Source organism: Stigmatopora nigra, unplaced genomic scaffold, assembly GCF_051989575.1.
Source record: "Stigmatopora nigra isolate UIUO_SnigA unplaced genomic scaffold, RoL_Snig_1.1 HiC_scaffold_26, whole genome shotgun sequence".
In the NCBI taxonomy this organism is placed as follows: domain Eukaryota; kingdom Metazoa; phylum Chordata; class Actinopteri; order Syngnathiformes; family Syngnathidae; genus Stigmatopora; species Stigmatopora nigra.
The window spans coordinates 2,338,281-2,356,833 of NW_027551605.1; the positions used below are offsets into that span (position 1 = coordinate 2,338,281).

Genomic DNA, 18,553 nt, shown 5'->3' on the forward strand with positions numbered 1-18,553 from the left:
TTGACAATGAAGAGGGGCACACCATTCCTGGAAGTACTGCAATACCAGGTCGATGCGTGGAGTGGATGGAGCAAGCCCCTAGGCCATCTCCCAGTTCCAAAAATCAATTTAATATATGGTCCCCAGATAGGGGACGTATCAGATATTAAACTGATAAGAACAGATACTACACTTGATCTTAGCCAAAAGGCCGAGAAGCGATAACCCCGTGGCCGGCAGGAAGGACGGCTTCCTTCCAGCCATTACGAGCTATAGTAATGGTTACAAAGATCACATGACGACAAAGGCACACTTTGTACGACAAGCTAAAACTACACACAGTCTGTTTGATAATGGAAAACTGTGTTGCTTTTCTGTGTTTAAATGGAGCAAATGCTTCAAAAATGTGCTGTGGTTCAGGTCATGTGACTCACAACGGTCCAATAGGAAAGTAGCAATAACCTAAACCTATTTACCAGCAACCAAGGTTCTCCTTTTGGCAACCAATATCCTTAGCAGTGAAAAGCCATTTGTTTGAACATTATTTGCAAAAAATGAAAACAAATCAACAGCCCCTGCCTAATGTATTACTTCCTGTCCCCTGCACTTGTGATGAACAAAGACAACTTTCCACTAGTATGTCACAAAATCGATCAACTCACAATTCAACTAGTATTGTCCACTTCAAAGATATTTAATTCAAATGATATAAATTATAACTGGATTGAACAATCACCTCACAGGCAAAATACACAAGAATTGAAAACCAGTGATTGATACAAACACAAAAATGATTTGAAGAAGAAAATACTACAATTTTCAGTTATGCCTCTATCACCTTGGCCTTGTTGTAAAGATCATTGTGTGGCCATTTTGAAAGCATCACAGAACCCAAAGGAATGCCAATGTTCAATCGACACATGGAATGCAGCGTGTGAGAATGATATCAACTTTGTTGGATTCGGGTGCACGTCAAATTGAAATTACCCCCCAGTTAAAAGGCAATTTAACAAACGATCAGGGGAGAGCGCGGACGCAGTCCCCCACTCTCAGAAATTGTGCAGTCGAGATTCCCACATTTGGGGAATTCGCAGGGGTCAGCGTGGCCGGGAGTGCAATGGCTGAGCCTCACCCTGGGAGAACCACCTTCATGATCATGGTATCGCCCCTGCCAGGTAAGTATGAGTTGTACACAGACGCAGCACTATGTTCTTTCGCCTGCTCAACATCTTCAGTCATGGGCTCATCGGCACCCCTTTCTTAACCTGCTGCTGAAGTTGTATTTCAGATCTATCTCACTTTGGTGCCGAAAACCGGAGACCCAACAGCCAACAATTGCCGGAGCGACGACGACAGCATCCTCCATTGAAAGGGTCAACTCGACGGACGTTCCCTCGCCGCACCGGTGATCTGGCGACGGGTCCCCCGAACTAGGGCAGGTTCGGAACGAGCAAGATCGTGAGTTCACCCTTTGACTCCTGTCTCCGTGAAGTGTGATAATTTGAATGAGTATTATCACTGCGCTAGTATTAACATTTTGTGGTCTGGGAGCAACTTGCACAGAACATAATAGTTTGTGCTCTGGGACCAAAGTATGTAGAACACTATGGTCCGGGCCCAACTTAGGTAGAACAAAATAGAGTCAGGCACTCCGCTGAGATTAAATCAGGGACTTCTATTCTTGGTACGTTAATGGAGTCAGGGACTCTGCTAAGACAACGTCAGGGAGTTGTGGCCTTGGTATATTCAGAGATATTGGGTGAATCACAAAGTAGAGAATTTAATTTCTGTAAATGTGGAATAAAATTGTTGTTCAAACTATTGAGTAAGTGATAAATATGGGTTGGAGAGCGTCAAGGGAGATGGGTTTTTTGCCGGACTGTCGGATGGATTTGGCGGGTTACCGAATGTGGGGTGTGTGCGAATGCGCAGTGTGGGGGCTTGCATGTGTCACCCTCGATGGGCGCAGAGGCATGGTTTATGTACAAGTTTGAAGGAGGTAGAAGATTTGATGGAGACAGGCACTAATCTACCAATGTGATGATTTTTCTTAAAATACATTGATTTGACAAATGAGGGAAGCTCCGCGTGCGCAGAGCATCAAAAAAACTGAACTGACCTCTTGATGTTCCTCCCCACGGAAATCTTTAGTAAAAGGCGAAAGATTTGTGCAATTTGAAGAGAAACAAGTGTACTGACGAAAGCACGACAGAACGAGCTATGTCTATATCCGCAATAGTACTTTAACACACAGGCTAATGCACTACTAACTAATGGGCGACTCCAGTCCTTTGAGCAGCCAATCACTTTTTTTTAATGCTGCCAATCACGTTGCAGCTACTGTATCAGGCAGACCGGGGATAGGAGCAGCGTTGTGGTGTAAGATGAAGCAGGGCATAGACATCATCATGTGGGTGTTGATCGGTTAGATTTATCGAAGTGTAGTGAAATTAACAAAGAATTCAAATGATCCAAATGACTTCACAACTATCACAAATTAACTCATTAACAACACTAGTTCACAGGTAACATGTTTACCTTTCACCATTACCTTCTCAAGAGTTCTAGGTTTAGAGGAGAGATAATGCTTGATATTGACAATGAAGAGGGGCACACCATTCCTGGAAGTACTGCAATACCAGGTCGATGCGTGGAGTGGATGGAGCAAGCCCCTAGGCCATCTCCCAGTTCCAAAAATCAATTTAATATATGGTCCCCAGATAGGGGACGTATCAGATATTAAACTGATAAGAACAGATACTACACTTGATCTTAGCCAAAAGGCCGAGAAGCGATAACCCAGTGGCCGGCAGGAAGGACGGCTTCCTTCCAGCCATTACGAGCTATAGTAATGGTTACAAAGATCACATGACGACAAAGGCACACTTTGTACGACAAGCTAAAACTACACACAGTCTGTTTGATAATGGAAAACTGTGTTGCTTTTCTGTGTTTAAATGGAGCAAATGCTTCAAAAATGTGCTGTGGTTCAGGTCATGTGACTCACAACGGTCCAATAGGAAAGTAGCAATAACCTAAACCTATTTACCAGCAACCAAGGTTCTCCTTTTGGCAACCAATATCCTTAGCAGTGAAAAGCCATTTGTTTGAACATTATTTGCAAAAAATGAAAACAAATCAACAGCCCCTGCCTAATGTATTACTTCCTGTCCCCTGCACTTGTGATGAACAAAGACAACTTTCCACTAGTATGTCACAAAATCGATCAACTCACAATTCAACTAGTATTGTCCACTTCAAAGATATTTAATTCAAATGATATAAATTATAACTGGATTGAACAATCACCTCACAGGCAAAATACACAAGAATTGAAAACCAGTGATTGATACAAACACAAAAATGATTTGAAGAAGAAAATACTACAATTTTCAGTTATGCCTCTATCACCTTGGCCTTGTTGTAAAGATCATTGTGTGGCCATTTTGAAAGCATCACAGAACCCAAAGGAATGCCAATGTTCAATCGACACATGGAATGCAGCGTGTGAGAATGATATCAACTTTGTTGGATTCGGGTGCACGTCAAATTGAAATTACCCTCCAGTTAAAAGGCAATTTAACAAACGATCAGGGGAGAGCGCGGACGCAGTCCCCCACTCTCAGAAATTGTGCAGTCGAGATTCCCACATTTGGGGAATTCGCAGGGGTCAGCGTGGCCGGGAGTGCAATGGCTGAGCCTCACCCTGGGTGAACCACCTTCATGATCATGGTATCGCCCCTGCCAGGTAAGTATGAGTTGTACACAGACGCAGCACTATGTTCTTTCGCCTGCTCAACATCTTCAGTCATGGGCTCATCGGCACCCCTTTCTTAACCTGCTGCTGAAGTTGTATTTCAGATCTATCTCACTTTGGTGCCGAAAACCGGAGACCCAACAGCCAACAATTGCCGGAGCGACGACGACAGCATCCTCCATTGAAAGGGTCAACTCGACGGACGTTCCCTCGCCGCACCGGTGATCTGGCGACGGGTCCCCCGAACTAGGGCAGGTTCGGAACGAGCAAGATCGTGAGTTCACCCTTTGACTCCTGTCTCCGTGAAGTGTGATAATTTGAATGAGTATTATCACTGCGCTAGTATTAACATTTTGTGGTCTGGGAGCAACTTGCACAGAACATAATAGTTTGTGCTCTGGGACCAAAGTATGTAGAACACTATGGTCCGGGCCCAACTTAGGTAGAACAAAATAGAGTCAGGCACTCCGCTGAGATTAAATCAGGGACTTCTATTCTTGGTACGTTAATGGAGTCAGGGACTCTGCTAAGACAACGTCAGGGAGTTGTGGCCTTGGTATATTCAGAGATATTGGGTGAATCACAAAGTAGAGAATTTAATTTCTGTAAATGTGGAATAAAATTGTTGTTCAAACTATTGAGTAAGTGATAAATATGGGTCGGAGAGCGTCAAGGGAGATGGGTTTTTTGCCGGACTGTCGGATGGATTTGGCGGGTTACCGAATGTGGGGTGTGTGCGAATGCGCAGTGTGGGGGCTTGCATGTGTCACCCTCGATGGGCGCAGAGGCATGGTTTATGTACAAGTTTGAAGGAGGTAGAAGATTTGATGGAGACAGGCACTAATCTACCAATGTGATGATTTTTCTTAAAATACATTGATTTGACAAATGAGGGAAGCTCCGCGTGCGCAGAGCATCAAAAAAATTGAACGGACCTCTTGATGTTCCTCCCCACGGAAATCTTTAGTAAAAGGCGAAAGATTTGTGCGATCTGAAGAGAAACAAGTGTACTGACGAAAGCACGACAGAACGAGCTATGTCTATATCCGCAATAGTACTTTAACACACAGGCTAATGCACTACTAACTAATGGGCGACTCCAGTCCTTTGAGCAGCCAATCACTTTTTTTTAATGCTGCCAATCACGTTGCAGCTACTGTATCAGGCAGACCGGGGATAGGAGCAGCGTTGTGGTGTAAGATGAAGCAGGGCATAGACATCATCATGTGGGTGTTGATCGGTTAGATTTATCGAAGTGTAGTGAAATTAACAAAGAATTCAAATGATCCAAATGACTTCACAACTATCACAAATTAACTCATTAACAACACTAGTTCACAGGTAACATGTTTACCTTTCACCATTACCTTCTCAAGAGTTCTAGGTTTAGAGGAGAGATAATGCTTGATATTGACAATGAAGAGGGGCACACCATTCCTGGAAGTACTGCAATACCAGGTCGATGCGTGGAGTGGATGGAGCAAGCCCCTAGGCCATCTCCCAGTTCCAAAAATCAATTTAATATATGGTCCCCAGATAGGGGACGTATCAGATATTAAACTGATAAGAACAGATACTACACTTAATCTTAGCCAAAAGGCCGAGAAGCGATAACCCCGTGGCCGGCAGGAAGGACGGCTTCCTTCCAGCCATTACGAGCTATAGTAATGGTTACAAAGATCACATGACGACAAAGGCACACTTTGTACGACAAGCTAAAACTACACACAGTCTGTTTGATAATGGAAAACTGTGTTGCTTTTCTGTGTTTAAATGGAGCAAATGCTTCAAAAATGTGCTGTGGTTCAGGTCATGTGACTCACAACGGTCCAATAGGAAAGTAGCAATAACCTAAACCTATTTACCAGCAACCAAGGTTCTCCTTTTGGCAACCAATATCCTTAGCAGTGAAAAGCCATTTGTTTGAACATTATTTGCAAAAAATGAAAACAAATCAACAGCCCCTGCCTAATGTATTACTTCCTGTCCCCTGCACTTGTGATGAACAAAGACAACTTTCCACTAGTATGTCACAAAATCGATCAACTCACAATTCAACTAGTATTGTCCACTTCAAAGATATTTAATTCAAATGATATAAATTATAACTGGATTGAACAATCACCTCACAGGCAAAATACACAAGAATTGAAAACCAGTGATTGATACAAACACAAAAATGATTTGAAGAAGAAAATACTACAATTTTCAGTTATGCCTCTATCACCTTGGCCTTGTTGTAAAGATCATTGTGTGGCCATTTTGAAAGCATCACAGAACCCAAAGGAATGCCAATGTTCAATCGACACATGGAATGCAGCGTGTGAGAATGATATCAACTTTGTTGGATTCGGGTGCACGTCAAATTGAAATTACCCTCCAGTTCAAAGGCAATTTAACAAACGATCAGGGGAGAGCGCGGACGCAGTCCCCCACTCTCAGAAATTGTGCGGTCGAGATTCCCACATTTGGGGAATTCGCAGGGGTCAGCGTGGCCGGGAGTGCAATGGCTGAGCCTCACCCTGGGTGAACCACCTTCATGATCATGGTATCGCCCCTGCCAGGTAAGTATGAGTTGTACACAGACGCAGCACTATGTTCTTTCGCCTGCTCAACATCTTCAGTCATGGGCTCATCGGCACCCCTTTCTTAACCTGCTGCTGAAGTTGTATTTCAGATCTATCTCACTTTGGTGCCGAAAACCGGAGACCCAACAGCCAACAATTGCCGGAGCGACGACGACAGCATCCTCCATTGAAAGGGTCAACTCGACGGACGTTCCCACGCCGCACCGGTGATCTGGCGACGGGTACCCCGAACTAGGGCAGGTTCGGAACGAGCAAGATCGTGAGTTCACCCTTTGACTCCTGTCTCCGTGAAGTGTGATAATTTGAATGAGTATTATCACTGCGCTAGTATTAACATTTTGTGGTCTGGGAGCAACTTGCACAGAACATAATAGTTTGTGCTCTGGGACCAAAGTATGTAGAACACTATGGTCCGGGCCCAACTTAGGTAGAACAAAATAGAGTCAGGCACTCCGCTGAGATTAAATCAGGGACTTCTATTCTTGGTACGTTAATGGAGTCAGGGACTCTGCTAAGACAACGTCAGGGAGTTGTGGCCTTGGTATATTCAGAGATATTGGGTGAATCACAAAGTAGAGAATTTAATTTCTGTAAATGTGGAATAAAATTGTTGTTCAAACTATTGAGTAAGTGATAAATATGGGTCGGAGAGCGTCAAGGGAGATGGGTTTTTTGCCGGACTGTCGGATGGATTTGGCGGGTTACCGAATGTGGGGTGTGTGCGAATGCGCAGTGTGGGGGCTTGCATGTGTCACCCTCGATGGGCGCAGAGGCATGGTTTATGTACAAGTTTGAAGGAGGTAGAAGATTTGATGGAGACAGGCACTAATCTACCAATGTGATGATTTTTCTTAAAATACATTGATTTGACAAATGAGGGAAGCTCCGCGTGCGCAGAGCATCAAAAAAATTGAACGGACCTCTTGATGTTCCTCCCCACGGAAATCTTTAGTAAAAGGCGAAAGATTTGTGCGATCTGAAGAGAAACAAGTGTACTGACGAAAGCACGACAGAACGAGCTATGTCTATATCCGCAATAGTACTTTAACACACAGGCTAATGCACTACTAACTAATGGGCGACTCCAGTCCTTTGAGCAGCCAATCACTTTTTTTTAATGCTGCCAATCACGTTGCAGCTACTGTATCAGGCAGACCGGGGATAGGAGCAGCGTTGTGGTGTAAGATGAAGCAGGGCATAGACATCATCATGTGGGTGTTGATCGGTTAGATTTATCGAAGTGTAGTGAAATTAACAAAGAATTCAAATGATCCAAATGACTTCACAACTATCACAAATTAACTCATTAACAACACTAGTTCACAGGTAACATGTTTACCTTTCACCATTACCTTCTCAAGAGTTCTAGGTTTAGGGGAGAGATAATGCTTGATATTGACAATGAAGAGGCACACCATTCCTGGAAGTACTGCAATACCAGGTCGATGCGTGGAGTGGATGGAGCAAGCCCCTAGGCCATCTCCCAGTTCCAAAAATCAATTTAATATATGGTCCCCAGATAGGGGACGTATCAGATATTAAACTGATAAGAACAGATACTACACTTGATCTTAGCCAAAAGGCCGAGAAGCGATAACCCAGTGGCCGGCAGGAAGGACGGCTTCCTTCCAGCCATTACGAGCTATAGTAATGGTTACAAAGATCACATGACGACAAAGGCACACTTTGTACGACAAGCTAAAACTACACACAGTCTGTTTGATAATGGAAAACTGTGTTGCTTTTCTGTGTTTAAATGGAGCAAATGCTTCAAAAATGTGCTGTGGTTCAGGTCATGTGACTCACAACGGTCCAATAGGAAAGTAGCAATAACCTAAACCTATTTACCAGCAACCAAGGTTCTCCTTTTGGCAACCAATATCCTTAGCAGTGAAAAGCCATTTGTTTGAACATTATTTGCAAAAAATGAAAACAAATCAACAGCCCCTGCCTAATGTATTACTTCCTGTCCCCTGCACTTGTGATGAACAAAGACAACTTTCCACTAGTATGTCACAAAATCGATCAACTCACAATTCAACTAGTATTGTCCACTTCAAAGATATTTAATTCAAATGATATAAATTATAACTGGATTGAACAATCACCTCACAGGCAAAATACACAAGAATTGAAAACCAGTGATTGATACAAACACAAAAATGATTTGAAGAAGAAAATACTACAATTTTCAGTTATGCCTCTATCACCTTGGCCTTGTTGTAAAGATCATTGTGTGGCCATTTTGAAAGCATCACAGAACCCAAAGGAATGCCAATGTTCAATCGACACATGGAATGCAGCGTGTGAGAATGATATCAACTTTGTTGGATTCGGGTGCACGTCAAATTGAAATTACCCTCCAGTTAAAAGGCAATTTAACAAACGATCAGGGGAGAGCGCGGACGCAGTCCCCCACTCTCAGAAATTGTGCAGTCGAGATTCCCACATTTGGGGAATTCGCAGGGGTCAGCGTGGCCGCGAGTGCAATGGCTGAGCCTCACCCTGGGTGAACCACCTTCATGATCATGGTATCGCCCCTGCCAGGTAAGTATGAGTTGTACACAGACGCAGCACTATGTTCTTTCGCCTGCTCAACATCTTCAGTCATGGGCTCATCGGCACCCCTTTCTTAACCTGCTGCTGAAGTTGTATTTCAGATCTATCTCACTTTGGTGCCGAAAACCGGAGACCCAACAGCCAACAATTGCCGGAGCGACGACGACAGCATCCTCCATTGAAAGGGTCAACTCGACGGACGTTCCCTCGCCGCACCGGTGATCTGGCGACGGGTCCCCCGAACTAGGGCAGGTTCGGAACGAGCAAGATCGTGAGTTCACCCTTTGACTCCTGTCTCCGTGAAGTGTGATAATTTGAATGAGTATTATCACTGCGCTAGTATTAACATTTTGTGGTCTGGGAGCAACTTGCACAGAACATAATAGTTTGTGCTCTGGGACCAAAGTATGTAGAACACTATGGTCCGGGCCCAACTTAGGTAGAACAAAATAGAGTCAGGCACTCCGCTGAGATTAAATCAGGGACTTCTATTCTTGGTACGTTAATGGAGTCAGGGACTCTGCTAAGACAACGTCAGGGAGTTGTGGCCTTGGTATATTCAGAGATATTGGGTGAATCACAAAGTAGAGAATTTAATTTCTGTAAATGTGGAATAAAATTGTTGTTCAAACTATTGAGTAAGTGATAAATATGGGTCGGAGAGCGTCAAGGGAGATGGGTTTTTTGCCGGACTGTCGGATGGATTTGGCGGGTTACCGAATGTGGGGTGTGTGCGAATGCGCAGTGTGGGGGCTTGCATGTGTCACCCTCGATGGGCGCAGAGGCATGGTTTATGTACAAGTTTGAAGGAGGTAGAAGATTTGATGGAGACAGGCACTAATCTACCAATGTGATGATTTTTCTTAAAATACATTGATTTGACAAATGAGGGAAGCTCCGCGTGCGCAGAGCATCAAAAAAATTGAACGGACCTCTTGATGTTCCTCCCCACGGAAATCTTTAGTAAAAGGCGAAAGATTTGTGCGATCTGAAGAGAAACAAGTGTACTGACGAAAGCACGACAGAACGAGCTATGTCTATATCCGCAATAGTACTTTAACACACAGGCTAATGCACTACTAACTAATGGGCGACTCCAGTCCTTTGAGCAGCCAATCACTTTTTTTTAATGCTGCCAATCACGTTGCAGCTACTGTATCAGGCAGACCGGGGATAGGAGCAGCGTTGTGGTGTAAGATGAAGCAGGGCATAGACATCATCATGTGGGTGTTGATCGGTTAGATTTATCGAAGTGTAGTGAAATTAACAAAGAATTCAAATGATCCAAATGACTTCACAACTATCACAAATTAACTCATTAACAACACTAGTTCACAGGTAACATGTTTACCTTTCACCATTACCTTCTCAAGAGTTCTAGGTTTAGAGGAGAGATAATGCTTGATATTGACAATGAAGAGGGGCACACCATTCCTGGAAGTACTGCAATACCAGGTCGATGCGTGGAGTGGATGGAGCAAGCCCCTAGGCCATCTCCCAGTTCCAAAAATCAATTTAATATATGGTCCCCAGATAGGGGACGTATCAGATATTAAACTGATAAGAACAGATACTACACTTGATCTTAGCCAAAAGGCCGAGAAGCGATAACCCCGTGGCCGGCAGGAAGGACGGCTTCCTTCCAGCCATTACGAGCTATAGTAATGGTTACAAAGATCACATGACGACAAAGGCACACTTTGTACGACAAGCTAAAACTACACACAGTCTGTTTGATAATGGAAAACTGTGTTGCTTTTCTGTGTTTAAATGGAGCAAATGCTTCAAAAATGTGCTGTGGTTCAGGTCATGTGACTCACAACGGTCCAATAGGAAAGTAGCAATAACCTAAACCTATTTACCAGCAACCAAGGTTCTCCTTTTGGCAACCAATATCCTTAGCAGTGAAAAGCCATTTGTTTGAACATTATTTGCAAAAAATGAAAACAAATCAACAGCCCCTGCCTAATGTATTACTTCCTGTCCCCTGCACTTGTGATGAACAAAGACAACTTTCCACTAGTATGTCACAAAATCGATCAACTCACAATTCAACTAGTATTGTCCACTTCAAAGATATTTAATTCAAATGATATAAATTATAACTGGATTGAACAATCACCTCACAGGCAAAATACACAAGAATTGAAAACCAGTGATTGATACAAACACAAAAATGATTTGAAGAAGAAAATACTACAATTTTCAGTTATGCCTCTATCACCTTGGCCTTGTTGTAAAGATCATTGTGTGGCCATTTTGAAAGCATCACAGAACCCAAAGGAATGCCAATGTTCAATCGACACATGGAATGCAGCGTGTGAGAATGATATCAACTTTGTTGGATTCGGGTGCACGTCAAATTGAAATTACCCCCCAGTTAAAAGGCAATTTAACAAACGATCAGGGGAGAGCGCGGACGCAGTCCCCCACTCTCAGAAATTGTGCAGTCGAGATTCCCACATTTGGGGAATTCGCAGGGGTCAGCGTGGCCGGGAGTGCAATGGCTGAGCCTCACCCTGGGTGAACCACCTTCATGATCATGGTATCGCCCCTGCCAGGTAAGTATGAGTTGTACACAGACGCAGCACTATGTTCTTTCGCCTGCTCAACATCTTCAGTCATGGGCTCATCGGCACCCCTTTCTTAACCTGCTGCTGAAGTTGTATTTCAGATCTATCTCACTTTGGTGCCGAAAACCGGAGACCCAACAGCCAACAATTGCCGGAGCGACGACGACAGCATCCTCCATTGAAAGGGTCAACTCGACGGACGTTCCCACGCCGCACCGGTGATCTGGCGACGGGTCCCCCGAACTAGGGCAGGTTCGGAACGAGCAAGATCGTGAGTTCACCCTTTGACTCCTGTCTCCGTGAAGTGTGATAATTTGAATGAGTATTATCACTGCGCTAGTATTAACATTTTGTGGTCTGGGAGCAACTTGCACAGAACATAATAGTTTGTGCTCTGGGACCAAAGTATGTAGAACACTATGGTCCGGGCCCAACTTAGGTAGAACAAAATAGAGTCAGGCACTCCGCTGAGATTAAATCAGGGACTTCTATTCTTGGTACGTTAATGGAGTCAGGGACTCTGCTAAGACAACGTCAGGGAGTTGTGGCCTTGGTATATTCAGAGATATTGGGTGAATCACAAAGTAGAGAATTTAATTTCTGTAAATGTGGAATAAAATTGTTGTTCAAACTATTGAGTAAGTGATAAATATGGGTCGGAGAGCGTCAAGGGAGATGGGTTTTTTGCCGGACTGTCGGATGGATTTGGCGGGTTACCGAATGTGGGGTGTGTGCGAATGCGCAGTGTGGGGGCTTGTGTGACAGGGTGAAGTAGTTGATGTTATACATGAGTGCAGGTGTTAAGTTGAAAGGGGACTCATGCCGCTAGCATGCGTTAAACACGGGGCGATGACGTAATGATTAACCAATGGTCATAGACCTTGGTAGAGTATAATAACGGGCTATTCAGACATTTCTCTAAGTTGGCTTTGAAATACAAATACAACAAAGAGCCTGTCTGATTATTTCACCCGTCTTTTAAAGGTATGTTGCTTTGTTTTGAATAACGATTGAGTGTGAGATGTGCAAGAGGCAATAGTAGCATGTGAGAAAGAACGTAATGCTTAGTGATGCTTGTTAACTTTTTTTTATGTGTGCGAGTAAATGTGCGAGTCTCGGGTATTGTTTACAGCAAGCTACCTTCGGCCGCTGGTTATTTACTTTTTCATGTGTGCGAGTAAATGCGCGAGTCTCGGGTGCATTGTCTACAGCAGGCTACTTTCGGCCGCCGTTGTAAGGGTAGCATAATAGTTATGCAGTATATGACGGCCGGAAAAAAAGGTAACAAGTACAATACTCATAAGTTATAATCGTTTATGCAGCAAGTACATTGCTTTGGATTATAACGGGTTGTTAATATGTTACTATGTATATATTTGAGTGTTATTGTATATTATGTTTTGTGTGAATTGCTTAAATAACTGAAGTTGGCTTTGAAATACAAATACAACAAAGAGCCTGTCTGATTATTTCACCCGTCTTTTAAAGGCGAAATACTTCTACCCGTGAAAAATCGCGGGTACAACATTTTTGGAGGCACCGCTGGGATTGCTGCTTTGATGACCAGTATTCACAACCTGACTACTGAATGCTGAGCCAGCAGAACCAACCACATCCAGGAACAAGACAGTGAGGAGAGGTGTTGTGGTGAAAAGGGACGTGAAGTTGGCAGAGTACTCGTCATCTGAGGCCAGTAGAGATCATCAGAGAGACGGTAAAAACGTGCCAGTTCAGTGCTCACACTTTTGCATCATAAACCAAACTCCTACTGTGTTGAGAAAATGGAAATGGAACGGGAGCAAGTACGCATAGAGGTAGAAGAAATGTTGTGCAAGCTAACAGTTAATGACCTGTTAGAAATATGTGATTTCCTTAACATAGGGAAAGCGAAACGCATATCACAATTCAGATTGTGCAGTCACATCGCTAACCACCTGGAAAGGAACGAACTCAAAGACGAGGATCAAGGTATGTCTGAGTTGTTAAAATTGAAGGAGAAAATAGATGAGATGAGGCATGAAGGCAAAGGGGCTGAAAATGGGAAGCCAGGATCTTTGCCCCAGCTACCCGCCGCGGGGGACATTCAAAGGGACGTGCCTCCCCAGTACCCGCCAAGCTCATACTGGCGGATTTTGAAGCTGTTCGATCACTGAAAGACGTCAAACCACACACTGTGGGTCAACTCAGAAAGATGCTTGGTCTTCTGACTTATTATAGACAATATATAAAAGACTTTTCCCGAAGAGCGAGTTGTCTGTATGACCTTCTGAAAATGGACCAAAGTGATGCCCGAAACAAAACAAAGACAAAGAAACCAAGCCATGTCGTTCCGTCAAACAAGCCGATCGTGTGGACTGATGAGCACCAGCAGGCGCTTGAACAATTGATTGAATGCCTGCTCCATCCACCAGTATTAGGGTTCCCAGATTTTACCCAGCCCTTCATCGTACATACTGATGCCTCACACCAAGGGTTAGGTGCAGTGTTATGTCAGAAACAGGATGGTAAACTTAGAGTCATTGCCTACGGCTCCCGCACATTGACAGCAGCTGAAAAGAATTATCACTTGCACTCTGGGAAACTGGAATTTTTGGCCCTAAAATGGGCGATCACTGACAAGTTTCGAGATTATCTGTACTATGCCACAGCATTCACTGTATATAGCGACAACAACCCACTCACATACATTCTTTCCACTGCAAAGCTAAATGCAACCACTTCTAGGTGGGTGGCAGACCTGGCCGATTTCCACTTCACAATAAAATATAGGCCAGGGAGGGAAAACAAAGATGCTGATGCTTTGTCAAGGATGCCGCTGGATGTTGAGGCTTTGATGAAAGAATGTTCTGAGGAACTGCCACCCGATGCTATCGTTGCCACGATCCAAGCAGTCAGGGCACAGAAAGTATTCCCTTTGATGCCGCCTTCATTTCAAATCTGTTGTTCAGTCACAGATGTAGAGGCGACAGCTGCTGCGTCAATCAACCCTGTGCCAAAAGAAGAGATAAGGAGAGCACAACAATTGGACCTGGTCATTCGTCCGGTGTTGAATTATAAGCGGTCAGGTGGTAAGCCATCGGCTGAGGAATTGAAGGCGCTCTGCCCAAAGACAAAATGCTTGCTCAGGCAGTGGGAGAAATTGATAATAGACAGTGACGGGGTTCTGTGCAGAACCACAACGACCCGTAACCAGATGGTCCTGCCAGAACAATATCGAGGAACAGTCATGCAAGAGTTGCATAATAATATGGGGCACCAGGGCGTCGACCGCACAGTATCCCTTGTGCGTGACCGTTTCTTCTGGCCGTATATGCAGTCTGATATTGAACATTATGTGACGAGAACCTGCCATTGTCTCAAACAAAAGAAACCATGCCAGGAACAGAGAGCGCCATTGACAAATATTGTGACAACACAACCCTTTGAGCTGGTCTGCATTGACTTTCTTCATCTTGATAGATGTAAAGGCGGATATGAATATATCCTCGTCATAGTTGACCACTTTACACGTTTTGTCCAAGCATATGCCACCACCACCAAGTCAGGAAAAGCTGCTGCAAACCTTATCTTCAATGACTTTGCTCTGAAGTTTGGGTTCCCCGTACGTATCCACCACGATCAGGGAAGAGAATTTGAAAACCAGTTGTTCACCCAGCTGAAGAAACTCAGTGGTATGGCTGGATCAAGGACAACACCGTATCACCCGATGGGTAATGGTCAAGTGGAACGAATGAACAGAACGCTACTGCAGATGCTCAGAACACTGACTGAGACACAGAAATCGAATTGGAAGGAGTCTTTGAACAAACTTGTGCATGCTTACAACTGTACCCGTTGTGATGTGACAGGTTATTCACCATTTTATCTACTGTTCGGGAGATCGCCGAGGCTCCCAGTGGACATGCTCTTTGGACTGTGCAACAGGTCCGATACAGATGGACAGCAGGACTATGTGGAGAAATGGAGACGAGGGATGGAGGAGGCGTACACCATTGCCACCGAGAACGCACGGAAAGCGGCAGAAAAAGGTAAAAAGCACTATGACACTAAAGTAAGAAGTTCTGTGCTACAACCAGGAGAACGCGTCCTGATAAAAAACCTGACACCAAGAGGAGGACCTGGGAAGCTCCGTGACTTCTGGGAAGATACAGTTCACACAGTGGTGAAGCAAATGGGATCTGACCTACCAATTTATGAAGTTAGGCCAGAAAGAGGTAAAGATCGTTCCAGAATTCTGCACAGAAATCTACTAATGTCTTGTGACCATTTGCCCGTTGAGATAAGACCAGAAGAAGGGAAAATCGGCACGAGGACGCCGAGAAAGAAACAGCAGCCGGCATCTCATCAGGAGTCAGACGAAGAAAGCGATGACGAAGATGACTCCCACTATGAGCTACGCCAGCTAAATGAGAGAGGTGCCCAGGAGATGGAGCCGGAGCGCGGGCCACTGCCTATGGACCGGACACACGGGGTGGGGGGCCCTGCTTCCGGACCAGTACAAGTGGAAGAGGACCATCAGCTGGAGGACCTGCCTGGTGAGGGAGCAAACCCTCCTCTTGAAGGTCCTAGTGCTGAACAGTTATCAGAGACTTTCCCGCCAACCGCCGTGACGGAACCTGAGGCGCTGACTGATGAACGGCCGAGAAGGGAGAGACACCCACCACGACGTACGACCTATGACCATCTTGGAATCCCCTCCTGTTATAGTACACAGTCACCGCAGGAGCGGCTAACTGTTTACCCTGCACCAGGAGTGGCCCCTTGGTTAGTACACCTGCATCCATATTACCTGCAGCCACCTTTTTTGTTTGGACTCCAACAAGCTTGAACATACATGGACTGTTATGGACTGTTATGGACTGTTATGGACTGTTATGGACTGTGATTACTGTGCCATCCAGTAAAACGTGGACCGTACGAGTTGTGGATTATATTTGAACTGTGGCCGTGCCGCCTGGACTTTAATGAGCATCGGCTCACCAATGTGGGAATGTATGGGAGCATATTAATGTCGGGACGACATTTGTTTTCTGTGGGGGAGAGTGTGACAGGGTGAAGTAGTTGATGTTATACATGAGTGCAGGTGTTAAGTTGAAAGGGGACTCATGCCGCTAGCATGCGTTAAACACGGGGCGATGACGTAATGATTAACCAATGGTCATAGACCTTGGTAGAGTATAATAACGGGCTATTCAGACATTTCTCTAAGTTGGCTTTGAAATACAAATACAACAAAGAGCCTGTCTGATTATTTCACCCGTCTTTTAAAGGTATGTTGCTTTGTTTTGAATAACGATTGAGTGTGAGATGTGCAAGAGGCAATAGTAGCATGTGAGAAAGAACGTAATGCTTAGTGATGCTTGTTAACTTTTTTTTATGTGTGCGAGTAAATGTGCGAGTCTCGGGTATTGTTTACAGCAAGCTACCTTCGGCCGCTGGTTATTTACTTTTTCATGTGTGCGAGTAAATGCGCGAGTCTCGGGTGCATTGTCTACAGCAGGCTACTTTCGGCCGCCGTTGTAAGGGTAGCATAATAGTTATGCAGTATATGACGGCCGGAAAAAAAGGTAACAAGTACAATACTCATAAGTTATAATCGTTTATGCAGCAAGTACATTGCTTTGGATTATAACGGGTTGTTAATATGTTACTATGTATATATTTGAGTGTTATTGTATATTATGTTTTGTGTGAATTGCTTAAATAACTGAAGTTGGCTTTGAAATACAAATACAACAAAGAGCCTGTCTGATTATTTCACCCGTCTTTTAAAGGCGAAATACTTCTACCCGTGAAAAATCGCGGGTACAACATTTTTGGAGGCACCGCTGGGATTGCTGCTTTGATGACCAGTATTCACAACCTGACTACTGAATGCTGAGCCAGCAGAACCAACCACATCCAGGAACAAGACAGTGAGGAGAGGTGTTGTGGTGAAAAGGGACGTGAAGTTGGCAGAGTACTCGTCATCTGAGGCCAGTAGAGATCATCAGAGAGACGGTAAAAACGTGCCAGTTCAGTGCTCACACTTTTGCATCATAAACCAAACTCCTACTGTGTTGAGAAAATGGAAATGGAACGGGAGCAAGTACGCATAGAGGTAGAAGAAATGTTGTGCAAGCTAACAGTTAATGACCTGTTAGAAATATGTGATTTCCTTAACATAGGGAAAGCGAAACGCATATCACAATTCAGATTGTGCAGTCACATCGCTAACCACCTGGAAAGGAACGAACTCAAAGACGAGGATCAAGGTATGTCTGAGTTGTTAAAATTGAAGGAGAAAATAGATGAGATGAGGCATGAAGGCAAAGGGGCTGAAAATGGGAAGCCAGGATCTTTGCCCCAGCTACCCGCCGCGGGGGACATTCAAAGGGACGTGCCTCCCCAGTACCCGCCAAGCTCATACTGGCGGATTTTGAAGCTGTTCGATCACTGAAAGACGTCAAACCACACACTGTGGGTCAACTCAGAAAGATGCTTGGTCTTCTGACTTATTATAGACAATATATAAAAGACTTTTCCCGAAGAGCGAGTTGTCTGTATGACCTTCTGAAAATGGACCAAAGTGATGCCCGAAACAAAACAAAGACAAAGAAACCAAGCCATGTCGTTCCGTCAAACAAGCCGATCGTGTGGACTGATGAGCACCAGCAGGCGCTTGAACAATTGATTGAATGCCTGCTCCATCCACCAGTATTAGGGTTCCCAGATTTTACCCAGCCCTTCATCGTACATACTGATGCCTCACACCAAGGGTTAGGTGCAGTGTTATGTCAGAAACAGGATGGTAAACTTAGAGTCATTGCCTACGGCTCCCGCACATTGACAGCAGCTGAAAAGAATTATCACTTGCACTCTGGGAAACTGGAATTTTTGGCCCTAAAATGGGCGATCACTGACAAGTTTCGAGATTATCTGTACTATGCCACAGCATTCACTGTATATAGCGACAACAACCCACTCACATACATTCTTTCCACTGCAAAGCTAAATGCAACCACTTCTAGGTGGGTGGCAGACCTGGCCGATTTCCACTTCACAATAAAATATAGGCCAGGGAGGGAAAACAAAGATGCTGATGCTTTGTCAAGGAT

The 18,553-nt window shown here is 44.4% G+C and overlaps 14 non-coding genes across 14 annotated transcripts; all 14 read right to left on the bottom strand.

The window, feature by feature from the left end:
- Positions 1–11: 11 nt before the first annotated feature.
- LOC144192590 (U2 spliceosomal RNA) lies at positions 12–202 on the bottom strand. Its single transcript, XR_013325237.1, has one exon. It is a non-coding gene; the product is annotated as a U2 spliceosomal RNA (small nuclear RNA).
- Positions 203–997: 795 nt separating this feature from the next.
- Positions 998–1,162, bottom strand: LOC144192493 (U1 spliceosomal RNA). Its single transcript, XR_013325145.1, has one exon. It is a non-coding gene; the product is annotated as a U1 spliceosomal RNA (small nuclear RNA).
- An 897-nt stretch (positions 1,163–2,059) lies between these two features.
- On the bottom strand, positions 2,060–2,172 carry LOC144192790 (U5 spliceosomal RNA). Its single transcript, XR_013325431.1, has one exon. It is a non-coding gene; the product is annotated as a U5 spliceosomal RNA (small nuclear RNA).
- Positions 2,173–2,584: 412 nt separating this feature from the next.
- LOC144192591 (U2 spliceosomal RNA) lies at positions 2,585–2,775 on the bottom strand. The gene has a single exon (XR_013325238.1). It is a non-coding gene; the product is annotated as a U2 spliceosomal RNA (small nuclear RNA).
- A 795-nt stretch (positions 2,776–3,570) lies between these two features.
- LOC144192812 (U1 spliceosomal RNA) lies at positions 3,571–3,735 on the bottom strand. Its single transcript, XR_013325452.1, has one exon. It is a non-coding gene; the product is annotated as a U1 spliceosomal RNA (small nuclear RNA).
- Positions 3,736–4,632: 897 nt separating this feature from the next.
- On the bottom strand, positions 4,633–4,745 carry LOC144192717 (U5 spliceosomal RNA). The gene has a single exon (XR_013325358.1). It is a non-coding gene; the product is annotated as a U5 spliceosomal RNA (small nuclear RNA).
- Positions 4,746–5,157: 412 nt separating this feature from the next.
- Positions 5,158–5,348, bottom strand: LOC144192639 (U2 spliceosomal RNA). The gene has a single exon (XR_013325284.1). It is a non-coding gene; the product is annotated as a U2 spliceosomal RNA (small nuclear RNA).
- A 795-nt stretch (positions 5,349–6,143) lies between these two features.
- Positions 6,144–6,308, bottom strand: LOC144192521 (U1 spliceosomal RNA). Its single transcript, XR_013325173.1, has one exon. It is a non-coding gene; the product is annotated as a U1 spliceosomal RNA (small nuclear RNA).
- Positions 6,309–7,205: 897 nt separating this feature from the next.
- LOC144192719 (U5 spliceosomal RNA) lies at positions 7,206–7,318 on the bottom strand. The gene has a single exon (XR_013325360.1). It is a non-coding gene; the product is annotated as a U5 spliceosomal RNA (small nuclear RNA).
- A 410-nt stretch (positions 7,319–7,728) lies between these two features.
- Positions 7,729–7,919, bottom strand: LOC144192566 (U2 spliceosomal RNA). Its single transcript, XR_013325214.1, has one exon. It is a non-coding gene; the product is annotated as a U2 spliceosomal RNA (small nuclear RNA).
- A 795-nt stretch (positions 7,920–8,714) lies between these two features.
- On the bottom strand, positions 8,715–8,879 carry LOC144192490 (U1 spliceosomal RNA). The gene has a single exon (XR_013325142.1). It is a non-coding gene; the product is annotated as a U1 spliceosomal RNA (small nuclear RNA).
- An 897-nt stretch (positions 8,880–9,776) lies between these two features.
- On the bottom strand, positions 9,777–9,889 carry LOC144192720 (U5 spliceosomal RNA). Its single transcript, XR_013325361.1, has one exon. It is a non-coding gene; the product is annotated as a U5 spliceosomal RNA (small nuclear RNA).
- A 412-nt stretch (positions 9,890–10,301) lies between these two features.
- On the bottom strand, positions 10,302–10,492 carry LOC144192592 (U2 spliceosomal RNA). The gene has a single exon (XR_013325239.1). It is a non-coding gene; the product is annotated as a U2 spliceosomal RNA (small nuclear RNA).
- A 795-nt stretch (positions 10,493–11,287) lies between these two features.
- Positions 11,288–11,452, bottom strand: LOC144192813 (U1 spliceosomal RNA). The gene has a single exon (XR_013325453.1). It is a non-coding gene; the product is annotated as a U1 spliceosomal RNA (small nuclear RNA).
- Positions 11,453–18,553: the final 7,101 nt, after the last annotated feature.